Raw genomic sequence first — 12192 nt, 5'->3', positions numbered from 1 at the left:
GGTGGGTTCAGGTCCCAGCCTGGCTTCAGGCTGGGTGTGAGTCCCAGCCCGTGGGTTCAGGTCACAGTGTCGTCAGTTCACAAATTCCAGTCTTCGCTCCTTGTGACCCTCCCACGGCCTTAGACGCCAATGTCAGCATCACCCAGGATCCCTCTGGATCCCTCATCACCACAATGGGTCCTGAATCATCCACTTGGCTGAACAAGATGCAGAGAGAACAGATGCAGCAATGACGGTGGCCAGGGGACAGGGTGGCGTCTCTTCCTGCTTCCTCAGGGCTGTTCTAACAATTGCCTCTTCTGTGCAGCCTCAGTGACTCCCTCTCCCAGGACCTCTTGTGTTAAAAAAGAGGTCCCTCGAGCCATCACCATCACGCCAAGCCTATAGTTTCCTTGCTGGTTTCTCTGCCACCACATTGTTCCCCAGAGCAGCCAGAGGGAACGTTGAGAAACATGAAACCAAACATGTCGCTCGCCTGATGGGAACGTCTAGGAGCTCCTGGCTGCCTGTCCCTGAGCACCAAAGTTCTCACCATGGCCTGCAAGGCCCTGTCTTTTCCCCCTCTCTCCCCTCCAGCTGCAAAGGCCTCCCTCTACTTTCTCCAAGCCAATTCTCTCCTGCCTCAGGGCCTTTGCACTTCCTCTTTCTTCTTCCTGGAACTCTCTTTCCCTTGTTCCTTTCATAATTTCCTCTTTTTCTTCTTCTTCTTTTTTTTTGGCTGCACCCAAGGTAGGCAGAAGTTCCCCAGCCAGGGATCGAACCCACAACCAAAGCAGTGACAGTAACAGAGGTTGGATGAGTAAATAAAAGAATTAGAGAGTGAGTTCGAGAAGCCAGCAAGTGAAAAGGCTCAGACTCAGAAAGCTCCACTCTCCAAATTTAGACTGAAAGTAGTTTCACTGTTTCAGGCCACTGCTCCTGGTCAGGGTTTCAAAAGGGCACAGAGGTGGGGCTTTTGTGGTGATAGGAAAATCCGAAACTTGGCAGCAGTCTGTAGGTGGTGTCTCTCAGGAAGGGATGAGTTGAATGATGACCCTCGGAGCCTCCAACTGTAAGAGCAGAGCAGGGTCCGGTGAGTGAAAACACGATCCCACGTGATTTTGACCACAGCCAGCAAGACCCGCAGCCCTGGCAGCAAAGGCTGCCGGGATTTCCAGCCGTGTCGTCCTTCTTCTGGTCTTTGCACACCCCTCAGGCCCTTTCAAAGCTCTTGGTTTGCAGGTGGGACAGGAGCAAAGCTGTGACAGCAGAGACGCGGCTATATGAAGCCTTGTGGCTCGCTGTCTTATGTTGTGTGTTTACCTGGAGTGGCATTGGGGGCATTGAAATTACAGAGAGAAGAGACAAAGGCGCCTCCCACAGCCCTTGGTGTCCCCCCTTGATGCTACCACTCACCACTGTGACAACACCCCAGGCCTGACGTGAAGCTTCCAGTGTTTGACAGGTGCCAATGCTCCCTTCAAACCTGGCCCCATGACCCCACGGTAGGGTGGCGGGAGCTGTTCCTTTAACAATCATGTGGCTGAGGAAGGATTCAGACTTCCCATCACCTGCGAATTAGCTTCCAGGGCAAACTGTTCATTTCTGCCACTTGTGAAGTGAATTCTGCTCCCTGTTCTGGCTGAAAACGTCCCTGGGAGGATAGGAGCCAGCTCAGGACAGCACAGCTCGGTACCCTTCTCGCCCTCTTGGCCACCTCGCCCCGCCCCACTCAGCTTCCTGCTGCTGCCGCACGCAGCACCCGCTGGCACTGGCCAAGGGACCTCCAGGACAGTGCCGGGTGGCCGGGTTGTAGGAGCCAAAGGGAAAAGCGGTCCCTGTTCTGCGGGGAGGCGGATGGGGAGGAATGGGGAGAGTGAGATGTAAATCTGCTGCTTTTTTTTTTTTTTTTTTTCTTTTTTGGCCGCCCCAAAGCATGTGGAGCTCCTGGGCCGGGGATCAGATTTAAGACCTAAGCGGCAGCTGCGGCAACACTGCATCCCTAACTGGCTGTGCAGGACCAGGGATGGAACCTGCGTCCCAGCACTCCCAAGACGCTGCTGGTCCCGCTGCACCACAGCGGGAACCCCTAAATCTCCTGCTCTTAATTCTAGAAAGAAGAGGGACCAGGAAAGATGTTAGGGTGAGGGCTCCCACTTCTACAACCAGAACTCCCAGGGGCAGGCTCTTTGCTTCTCCAGGACTCCATTTCCTTAGCAGTGGTTCATATTTTGTAAGGACGCATTGAGAAGCTAAGAAGACGGTAGCTGGGTAGGCAACCTTTCCTCTCTCTCTCATAAAAATATAAAATACAAAACAAATATTTTAACACCTGCTATCACGCCCTGCCCTGAATGGCCAGGAGAGCCCTCAAGAATTTACCAGGTAGAGGGTAAGATAGCTAATAAACCAGTGAACACACAAGTGAACAAGGGGACTGAGTCATCTGGTGATGAGGTGTAAAGAAAAGTCACACAGAACTGGGACGGTCGGCTGCTGCAACCTGGGTGTTCAGGGAAGACACCCGAGGTCGAAGGAGTGCTCCCAGCAGAGGGCAGAGCCAGGGAACACACCCCAAAGCTAATGTCCCCAACCAACGTCAGCTTTAAATGCACTCCAATTCTTGACTTGCCACCCTACCTAAGAAGTGCCAGACTCACATACAAAATTTAACCTTTTAAGCTGAATTCGTTGGCCAAGAGGCTGGCACAAATTTTCCTGCAAAGTGCTAGACCGCAAGCAGTTTAGACTTTGGGGTTCATACATAGTCCCAGTCACAAGTCAACCCCTCACTTCTGCCACTGTAACTGGAAGCTGCCGGAGACAAGATGTGAACCAATGGGCATGGCTCTTTGCCAATAAAACTTTATTTACAAAAACCGGCAGCAGGGTGGCCAGAGTTTGCCAACCCTTGAGTTAGGCTAAAAATTAACAGAACCATGAATGGTGAAGGAGGATCACAGAGCAAGAAAAGAGTCCAGGAAAAAATAGAGGCAACGACATGTACTGGCCGGTTTATCAGCTTGTATCACATAATAGCAAAGCCGTAGAAGGAAGTCCAGCCACCCGACAAGAACAGACAGAGCTGCCAGGCTCTGCGGACACAAAGGAAAAGGAAGTGACAACAAGAGTGACAGGTTACACAGAAACACGGAAAAGCAAGGCTGACAATGAAGAAAGGACACACCACAGGAAGGAGGTGCCAATTACAATATTGAATTGTACACGTTTTGATCCTGGCCCACGGCTGAAGAGAGCTACCTGCAGACTGCGTGCAATGGTGACGGCGGGGACATGATGTTTTCGTAGCTCTCATTCTGCCTCCACAGATGATCACAAACGGAACGGAGGCAAAACTTTTTTTTTTAATTTACAAGTTGATTCAACAAATATGTAATAAAGACCTACTATGTTAGGGGCTACCAAGACTTAAAGTGGGGATAATGGCCATTCCTCTTGGATGGGGTTATTATTATTATTATTATTTTTTTTTAGTGAAAACATTTCATAGAAAAAAAATGTATCTTTTTTTTTCTGATTTAAAAGCCAAAACCATCTGGAAAGCTTGTTAATTTTAAAAACCTCATGAAGACAAAAAAGAAAAGAAAATGGATGGTATGGATGGGGTTATGGAGAAGAAGGATTTTATAGTAATTTAAAAATTTTTTTAATTGTAAAATATACATATATCAAAGTTATCCTCTTGACCATTTTCGCTTGGACAGTTCAGTATTGTTAAATACATTCACTGTTGTGGGACCCATCTCCAGAACTTTTCATCTTGCAGAAGTGAAATTCGATTGTGATGGAACAATAACCCTTCATTTCCCCTGCCCCCCAGTCCCTGGCAACCACCACTCTACCTCCTGTCTTTATGGATTTGACTATTCTAGGAACCTCATGTAATGGAATCAGGCAGTATTTGTCTTTTTGTGAATAGCTTACTTCACTTACCATAATATCCTCAAGGTTCTTTTTTTTTTTCCCCCCTGACCTACAGCAAGTAGAAGTTACCAGGTCAGGGACCGAATCTGCACCACGGTATCAACCTGAGCCACTGCAGTGACAATGCCAGATCCTTAACCTGCTGCACAAAAAGAGAACTCAAATTTCCTTTTTTTTCAGGGCTGTACCTACAGCGTACAGAGGTTCCCAGGCTAGGGGTCTAATCGGAGCTACAGCTGCCGGCCTACTCCACAACCACAGCAACATGGGATCCGAGCCATGTCTGCAACCTACACCACAGCTCAGAGCAATGCCGGATCCTTAACCCACTGAGCGAAGCCAGGGATCAAATCCGCAACCTCATGGTTCCCAGTTGGATTCGTTTCCGCTGTGCCACGATGGGAACTCCTTTTTTTGAGTGGGGGGAACACCTGAGGCATATGAAAGTTCCTGGGCTAGGGACTGAATTAGAGCTGCTGCTGCCAGCCTACACCATAGCCACAGCAACGCCAGATCCGAGCCGCCTCTGTGACCTACACCACAGCTCATGGCAACACCGGATCCTTAACCCACTGAGCGAGGCCAGGGATTGAACCTGCATCTTCATGGATACTAGTTGTGTTCTTAACCCGCAGAGCCACAATGGGAACTACATTCTTTTCTTTTTAAGGCTGAGTAATATTCCGTTATCCCTACCAGATTTTACTAATCCATTCCTCTGCCGATGGACACTTGGGCTGCAGCCCTATTTTGGCTTCTGTGAATAATGCTGCCATGAACATAAGTGTAAAATATCTCTCTGAGACTTTCCGTTCTTTTGGATATATACCCAGGAGTGGAATTGCTGGATCATGTGGTCACTCTTTAATTTTTTTTTAGGGCCACACCCACAGCATATGGAAGTTCAGGCCAGGGGTCAAATCGGAGCTGCAGCTTCCAGCCTACACCACAGCCACAGCAAGATCCAAGCCATATCTGCGACCTAAACCACAACTTGCAGTGACACTGGATCCTTAACCCACTCGGCAAGGCCAGGGATCAAAGCCATAACCTCCCAGAGACTGGTCAGGTTCTTAACACTTTGAACCACAAGGGGAACTCCTATTTTTAATTTTTTAAAGAAAGACTGTTTTCTGCAGCATATGCACCATTTTACATTTCCACCAACCATGCACAAAAGTTGCAATTTCTCCACATCCTCATCAACACTTATTGGAGGCAAAACAGTTTAGAACTGAAATCTTAGGGGCACCCTGTCACGCCCTAACGTGACAGACTGATATGCACTACGAAACGGGGTTGGTTTGTTTTTGTCTTCTCAACTGGATTGGAGAATAAGAACTCTTATTTTGCTCCCTGTTCAATTCCCAGTCCAGGATTGGATCACAGTAGGACCTAAGGTACTGCGTATGGGCTCAAATACTTGCCGAATGGAAAAACAAATAAACCATCTCGATTTGACAAGGAAAGAACCAAATGAGATAAGACGAAGGTCGAAAGAGCCAGAAACACACCAGCCCTTAGTGAAGTCACATTTCTCGGATCCTGCTTTCCCTTTTGGAAAAGGCAGGTGACAGTACTTTCCACCCAAGATCATTGTGAAGAGTAAGTGCAAAGAGTAAGGGAGTTCCTTAGCGCAATGCCTGGCACGTACTAGGGGGTCAGCCAATGGAGGCGCCTCCTTCACCACCACGGTCACGTCGCTATAAAGCGCCGTGTATAAATCCAAGGTACTCTTACTATTAAAGCCTAATTCTTAGTCCAACTCACCCACAGGAGAAGTAACTTGGAGCCAAGATTCCTAGCTGGTGACAAGATCGCGGACGTTTCTGTCAAAAGAATAATTACAATGGAATGAAATACAAATACCGGAAAATAGAAAAATGCCGTGAGATTTGTTTGCCTATCCTTTAAACATTTTTCTTTTTGTTAGGATATTTTTGGTTGTAACCCCACTGACTAATAAAAATGAAGTTGCAGGATCATGAGTTGGTCCTGGGTGGAGAGAATGGTTCAAGTTTTCTCTGAGAAAAACGTATTTGGCAATTCCGGAGATTAGACTTAATATTGTAAGGATATTAAATCTTCCCAAATTAATAATTCAGCATCATGTCGATCATAAGCCTATATCAATTTTAATAGAACTTGACAAAATGAATCTAAATTTCACTGGTTTAAGAAAATACATGAAAATAGCCAAGAAAATTTAATAATAGAGAATTCCTTGGTGGCTCAGTGGGTCGAGGATCCGGCATTGTCACTGCAGTGGCTTGGGTCACTGCTGTGGTGTGGATTCAGTCCCTGGCCTGAGAAGTTCCATGAGCATAGCCAAAAAACTAAATTATTAGTATTTTTTTTAAAAAAAAAATCCTTTTTTTTTAATATAATGATTTTTTTTCCATTATAGCTGCTTTACAGAGAGCTGTCAATTTTCTAGTGTACAGCATGGTGACCCAGTTACACATACATGCATACATTCTTTTTTCTCACATTATCATGCTCCAGTGTAAGTGACTAGACGTAGTTCCCTGTGCTACACAGCAGGAGCTCAAGCTAATCCATTCCAAAGGCAATAGTCTGCATCTATTAACCCTACGCTCCCAATCCATCCCGCTCCCCCCTCCACTTGGCAAACACAAGTCTATTCTCCAAGTTCATGATTTTCTTTTCTGTGGAAAAGTTCATTTGTGCCATATATTAGATTCCAGATATAAGTGATATCATATGGTATTTGTCTTTCTGACTTACTTTACTCAGTATTGAGAGTCTCTAGTTCCATCCATGTTGCTGCAAATGGCATTATTTTGTTCTTTTTTATAGCTGAATAGTATTCCATTGTGTATATATACCACATTTCCTAATCCAATCATCTGTCAATGCACATTTGGGTTGTTTCCATGTCTTGGCTATTGTGAACATTGCTGCAATGAACAAGAAAAACTAAATTATTATATATTTTTTTTGACCATGATCTTTCCACATTTATTTATTTATTTATTTGTCTTTTTTGCCTTTTCTTGGGCCGCTCCCACGGCATATGGAGGTTCCCAGGCTAGGGGTTGAATCAGAGCTGTAGCCACCAGCCTACGCCAGAGCCACAGCAACGCAGGATCCGAGCCATGTCTGCGACCTACACCACAGCTCATGGAAACGCCGGATCGTTAACCCACTGAGCAAGGGCAGGGATGGAACCTGCAACCTCATGGTTCCTAGTCGGATTCGTTAACCACTGCGCCATGACGGGAACTCCAAAGGTTTTTTTTTTTTTTAAGGGTTGCTCTCATGGTATATGGAGGTTCCCAGGCTAGAGGTCAAATTGGAACTGTAGCTGCCAGCCTATGCCACAGCTCACGGCAATGCCGGATCCTCAACCTACTGAGCGAGGTCAGTAATCGAACCCACAACCTCATGGTTCCTAGTCGGATTCGTTTCCACTGCGCCACAATGGGAACTCCTAAATTATTTTTAAAAAAGAAAATTTGGGTGTTCCCACTGTGGCACAGCAGAAACAAATCCAACTAGTATCCATGAGGATGTGAGTTTGATCCCTGGGCTCACTCAGTGGGTCGGGGATCCCACATTGCCACAAGCTGTGGTGTAAATTGTAGACGTAGCTCAGATCCCGAGCTGCTATGGCTGTGGCATAGGCTGGCAGCTACAGCTCCAATGCGACCTCTAGCCTGGGAACTTCCATATGCCGCAGGTGCAGCCCCCAAAAGACAAGAAAAAATAAAAATAAATTTTAAAAAGAAAATTTAATAACAATGATGAGGTTATAAGGTTATGCTCACTTTGACCTTTCAAAGAGCTATTCACTTATGATTCATGGACTTTTCTGTATGTATTCTTCACTTCTAGGAATGCTTACATTTAAAATTTGGAGGAGGGTATGAAAGGTGAGAGACACTTGTCTTACAAAAACATACTCTAGGGACAAATATAAATCATACAAAGCAGAAGGAGACAAATAGCTCAGTGGAATGCAAGAATCTTGCTACAGAATTTAGTGTAGGAGACATGGTATTTCAAAAAAGTGAGGAAATTATATATTACAATAAATACTGTTGGGACAATTGGCAGTCCATTCAGAAAAATGACAAAATCAATTCCAGGGGATGAAAGAAATAAAGGACATGGTCTTTCGTTAATGGTAGGAGTGTTCATTCATGCTGCCTTTTTGTAGGACAATTGAGTGTGTTCCATCAGCTTTTAAAATGTGTAAATCCTTTGTCCCAGCAATTTCACTCTTTTGGATTCTCTCAAGCTGACCTACTTACACATGTGCACACAAATTCATGTGCAGCGGTGTTCACTGTGGTGCATAGAATGTGACAGTGGAAACCTAGAAACAGTGTCCATGTCCAACAGAAGTGGAATAGCCATGGAGTTCCTGTCATGGCACAGTGGTTAAACGAATCCAACTGGGAACCATGAGTTGTGGGTTCCATCCCTGCCCTTGCTCAGTGGGTTAACGATCTGGCGTTGCCACGAGCTGTGGTGTAGGTTGCAGAAGCGGCTCAGATCCCACATTGCTGTGGCTCTGGCGCGTAGGCCGGAGGCTACAGCTCTGACTGGACGCCTAGCCTGGGAATCTCCATATGCCGCGAGAGCGGCCCTACAACAGGCAAAAAGACCAAAAAAGAAAAGAAAAGAAAAAAAGAAGTGGAATAGCTAAATAAATTATATCCATCCATACAATGGCTTACTACAAGCAGCCATTCAAAGGAAAAATACAGGTTCATTCATTCATTCATTCATTCAACAAATATTCATTGAGGACCTACTATGTGTCCAGACTGGTTCTTGGCACTGGGGATAGAGCAAAGAACAAGACAGCCTCTACTATCATGGGGACTGCATTCGAGTGGGGCTGACAGTCAATGAAGAAAGAACGAATAAACAGAGAGTAGGACTCAGAGTAAAAAATCTTGTGACGCAAAAGAAAGGTATTAAGGGGTGGAGCACGTAGACTGGGAGCCCAGGCAGTGCTTCTGGGAGGGGGATATTTGAACTTTATTCGAGAAAGCTCTTCGTTCATGGAGACGAGATATCTGAGATACAGTTGACATTTAAAAACAAAAGTAATTATAATTTGTTTCTTTTTTAATTAAAAAATTTAATAAAAGTATAGTTGACTTACAATGCTATGTCAGTTTCTGCTGTACAGAAAAGTGACTCAGTTATTTACAGTTCTTCAAAAGTATACATGTCAGAGTTTCCGTTGCGGCTCAGTGGTTAACGAACCTGACTAGGATCCTTGAGGACTCGGGTTTGATCCCTGGCCTCGCTTAGTGGGTTAAGGATACGGTGTTGCCATGAGCTGTGGTGTAGGTTGCAGACGTGGCTCAGATCTGGCGTTGCTGTGAATGTAGTGTAGGCTGGCGGCTACAGCTCAGATTTGACCCCTAGCCTGGAAACCTCCATATGTCGACGGTACAGCCCTAAAAAAAAAAAAAAAGAGTACGTGTCTTTATCTCCCTGTACATCCATGTAGATATATAGGTACAGATACAGACACCAGCTGAACGGCTAACGCTAAAGGGAGAAAGATTTAAAACATTTTTTTTTAGTGAGCTTGTGATCACGCATTAATTTTATAACAAAAATATTTGTGAGCTATGTTTGTGAACCAAATCTGTTGAAAGCACATTTGCGGAAGAAGAAAAAGAACAAGAAGGAGGAAGAGTTGCATAAGTAACCTAGGGGTTCAGAGCATTTACCTTGGGGTGAAAATGACCTGGTGCTCAGATCCTGGCTGGCTCCATCAGCTAGTTCTGTGACCACAGGCAAGGGGTGGCTTCAGTGGCTTCCGTGCAGCAGTTGCTAACTGGGGGATTTCGCTCTCCCCGGGGACACGTGGCAATGTCTGGTGACATTTTTGGTTGTCACAACTGGGAGGTGGGTGTTCTGTGCTACCGGCATCTAAGGGTAAAGGCCAAGGATGCAGTGAAATATCCTCCATTGCAGAGAGGGCAACAGCCCTCCCAGCTCCACCCCGTACAAATAACTATTGGGCTCAGAATGTCAAGAGGAGAGATTGAGAAAGCTCCATCTAGAAGAAGGAGCAGTCTACCTTGAGGGCTAATTTCATGCTCAATTAGCGCAGCCCCTGGGCACAGAAGCAGCCCTCAGTAAGTGGGAACTACTATATTTATGACTGGACTTCCCCCAAATTAAAAGAACATTTGAGCGGGGAGGAAGTGGTAGAACCAGAAATCAGTTCTGCCAAATGCTGATTCTGGTGACTCACTGGAAGGGATCCCTGATCCTTGTGACAGCAACCTGGGGCTTCACAGGGTGTTTGCAATTTAGGGTGGCCTATGGAGGGCTCCTAACTTCTCCTGGTTTTGGTTTTTGCTCTGGCCTCACCCTCTGCTACTAGTTCAGGGGGACTCCTGCTGAATTAGTCATTGTCTCAGGGATATTCAGCTATCTCTCTCTCTCTGGCGGACATCTCTCTAGGGTTCAAAAACACACTCAGGTGTCTTATGTTGGAAAACCAAAATCAGAACGTACCCTGCAGAGTTCCTGTTGTGGCTCAGTGGAAATGAACCTGACCACTACCCAGGAGGATGTGGGTTCCATCCCTGGCCTCGATCAGTGGGTTAAGGATCTGGCGTTGCTATGGCTGTGGTGTAGGCAGGCAGCTGTAGTTCTGATTCGACCCTTAGCCTGAGAACTTCCATATGCTGCTGATGCGGCCCTTAAAAACACACGAAAAAGGAGTTCTCGTCGTGGCGCAGTGGTTAACGAATCCGACTAGGAACCATGAGGTTGCGGGTTCAGTCCCTGCCCTTGCTCAGTGGGTTAACGATCCGGCGTTGCCATGAGCTGTGGTGTAGGTTGCAGACGCGGCTTTGATCCTGCGTTGCTGTGGCTCTGGCTTGGGCCGGGGGCTACAGCTCCGATTCAACCCCTAGCCTGGGAACCTCCATATGCCGTGGGAGCAGCCCAAAGAAATAGCAAAAAGACAAAAACCAAAAAACATACACGAAAAAGATGCCCTGAGCCTCACACACCCCCTCCGGCTTCAGCCTTCTTCGTCTACCCCTTCACATGAAATTCAAGAAACACTTGCCCTCACTGCTGCTCCCATCTCTGTCCTCGCCAGCATGGCTTCCCCTGCACCCCATTCCAGCAATGGGTGTTGCCTCAACCAGCGTCTGCCCCGATGCTCATCCTTAATCTCCATACCTCATCTTGCACCACATCTCTGCTGCATTCAGTGCTGTTGGCCCCTCCCTTGAACAGCCTTCCCTGGACCTCCCTGTCCTATCCACTCTCCTTTTCCTCCCACCACCCTTCCTGCCTGCCCCGCTCACACACCCTCCTCTTCCCAACTGTTGCTAAACAGACATCCCAGAGGCTTGGGTCAAGGCCAGCTTGCCTTCTTCCTCTCTGTGTGCTTTTCTACTCTGGACCTGAGCAATCTCATCCTCTCTGAGATCTTCACTTATCTGCTACCCCAGAGACTCACAAACCCATCTGTGGTCCCGACCGTTCCTTCGAGTCCCAAACTGGAACACGAACAATAGCCTGTTTGCCATTTCCGCTTGGTTGTCTCAAAACCCCGTGAACTCAACGTACACATCAGATCTCACGATCCTCCCCAGGGTCCTGGACTGATTCTAGTGCCCTGGTAAAAATGGCCTTGGTACCCACACAAACGGGGAAGCCAGAGGCTTCGTGGATTCTTCCCTTCCCAGCAGCAATCCGTGTGCAGGCCCTGTATTCCTACAGCCTCTCTCTATTCCCTCTGGACTGCACACCTGCCTCCCGGTAACTGCATTCACCTACCTGGCCCCTACCTCTCCTTTGTCTCTCTACAACCTCATTCTCCCTGTAGCCAGAGACATCTATTTGAATGACTCTCTACTTGTATCACGCAAGGCCCTGCCTACTGGAAACTCTTGAATCCACGGCCTTGAAGATAAAACCCAAACTCTACCTTGGCTCACAAGGCCCTGCACGGCCCAGTCTGCCCTGTCCATCTCCCCAGCCTAACTGCCCACTGCACCCTTTGCCCCCTCTGCTCCTGCCTTACCGGCTCTCCTTCCCTGCAGCTCCAGGGGGCACCCTGTCCGTCTCCCCTCAGCTTACCCACTGCACCTCAGGGACGCCCTCCCTGCCAGGCACCCGTAGTCTGCAGTAATCTCCTTTACAGACCTCATTGTGCTTGTAATTTACATCAGACCCTCCGCCTGGCATGCAGGCCGACAGGACAGTGAGCTCTGAGGCCACTGACCCTTTATTGCTGCTAATCACTAT

The sequence above is a fragment of the Phacochoerus africanus genome, chromosome 3, assembly GCF_016906955.1.
Source record: "Phacochoerus africanus isolate WHEZ1 chromosome 3, ROS_Pafr_v1, whole genome shotgun sequence".
Taxonomy (NCBI): Eukaryota; Metazoa; Chordata; class Mammalia; order Artiodactyla; family Suidae; genus Phacochoerus; species Phacochoerus africanus.
This window is presented reverse-complemented; position numbering follows the sequence as displayed.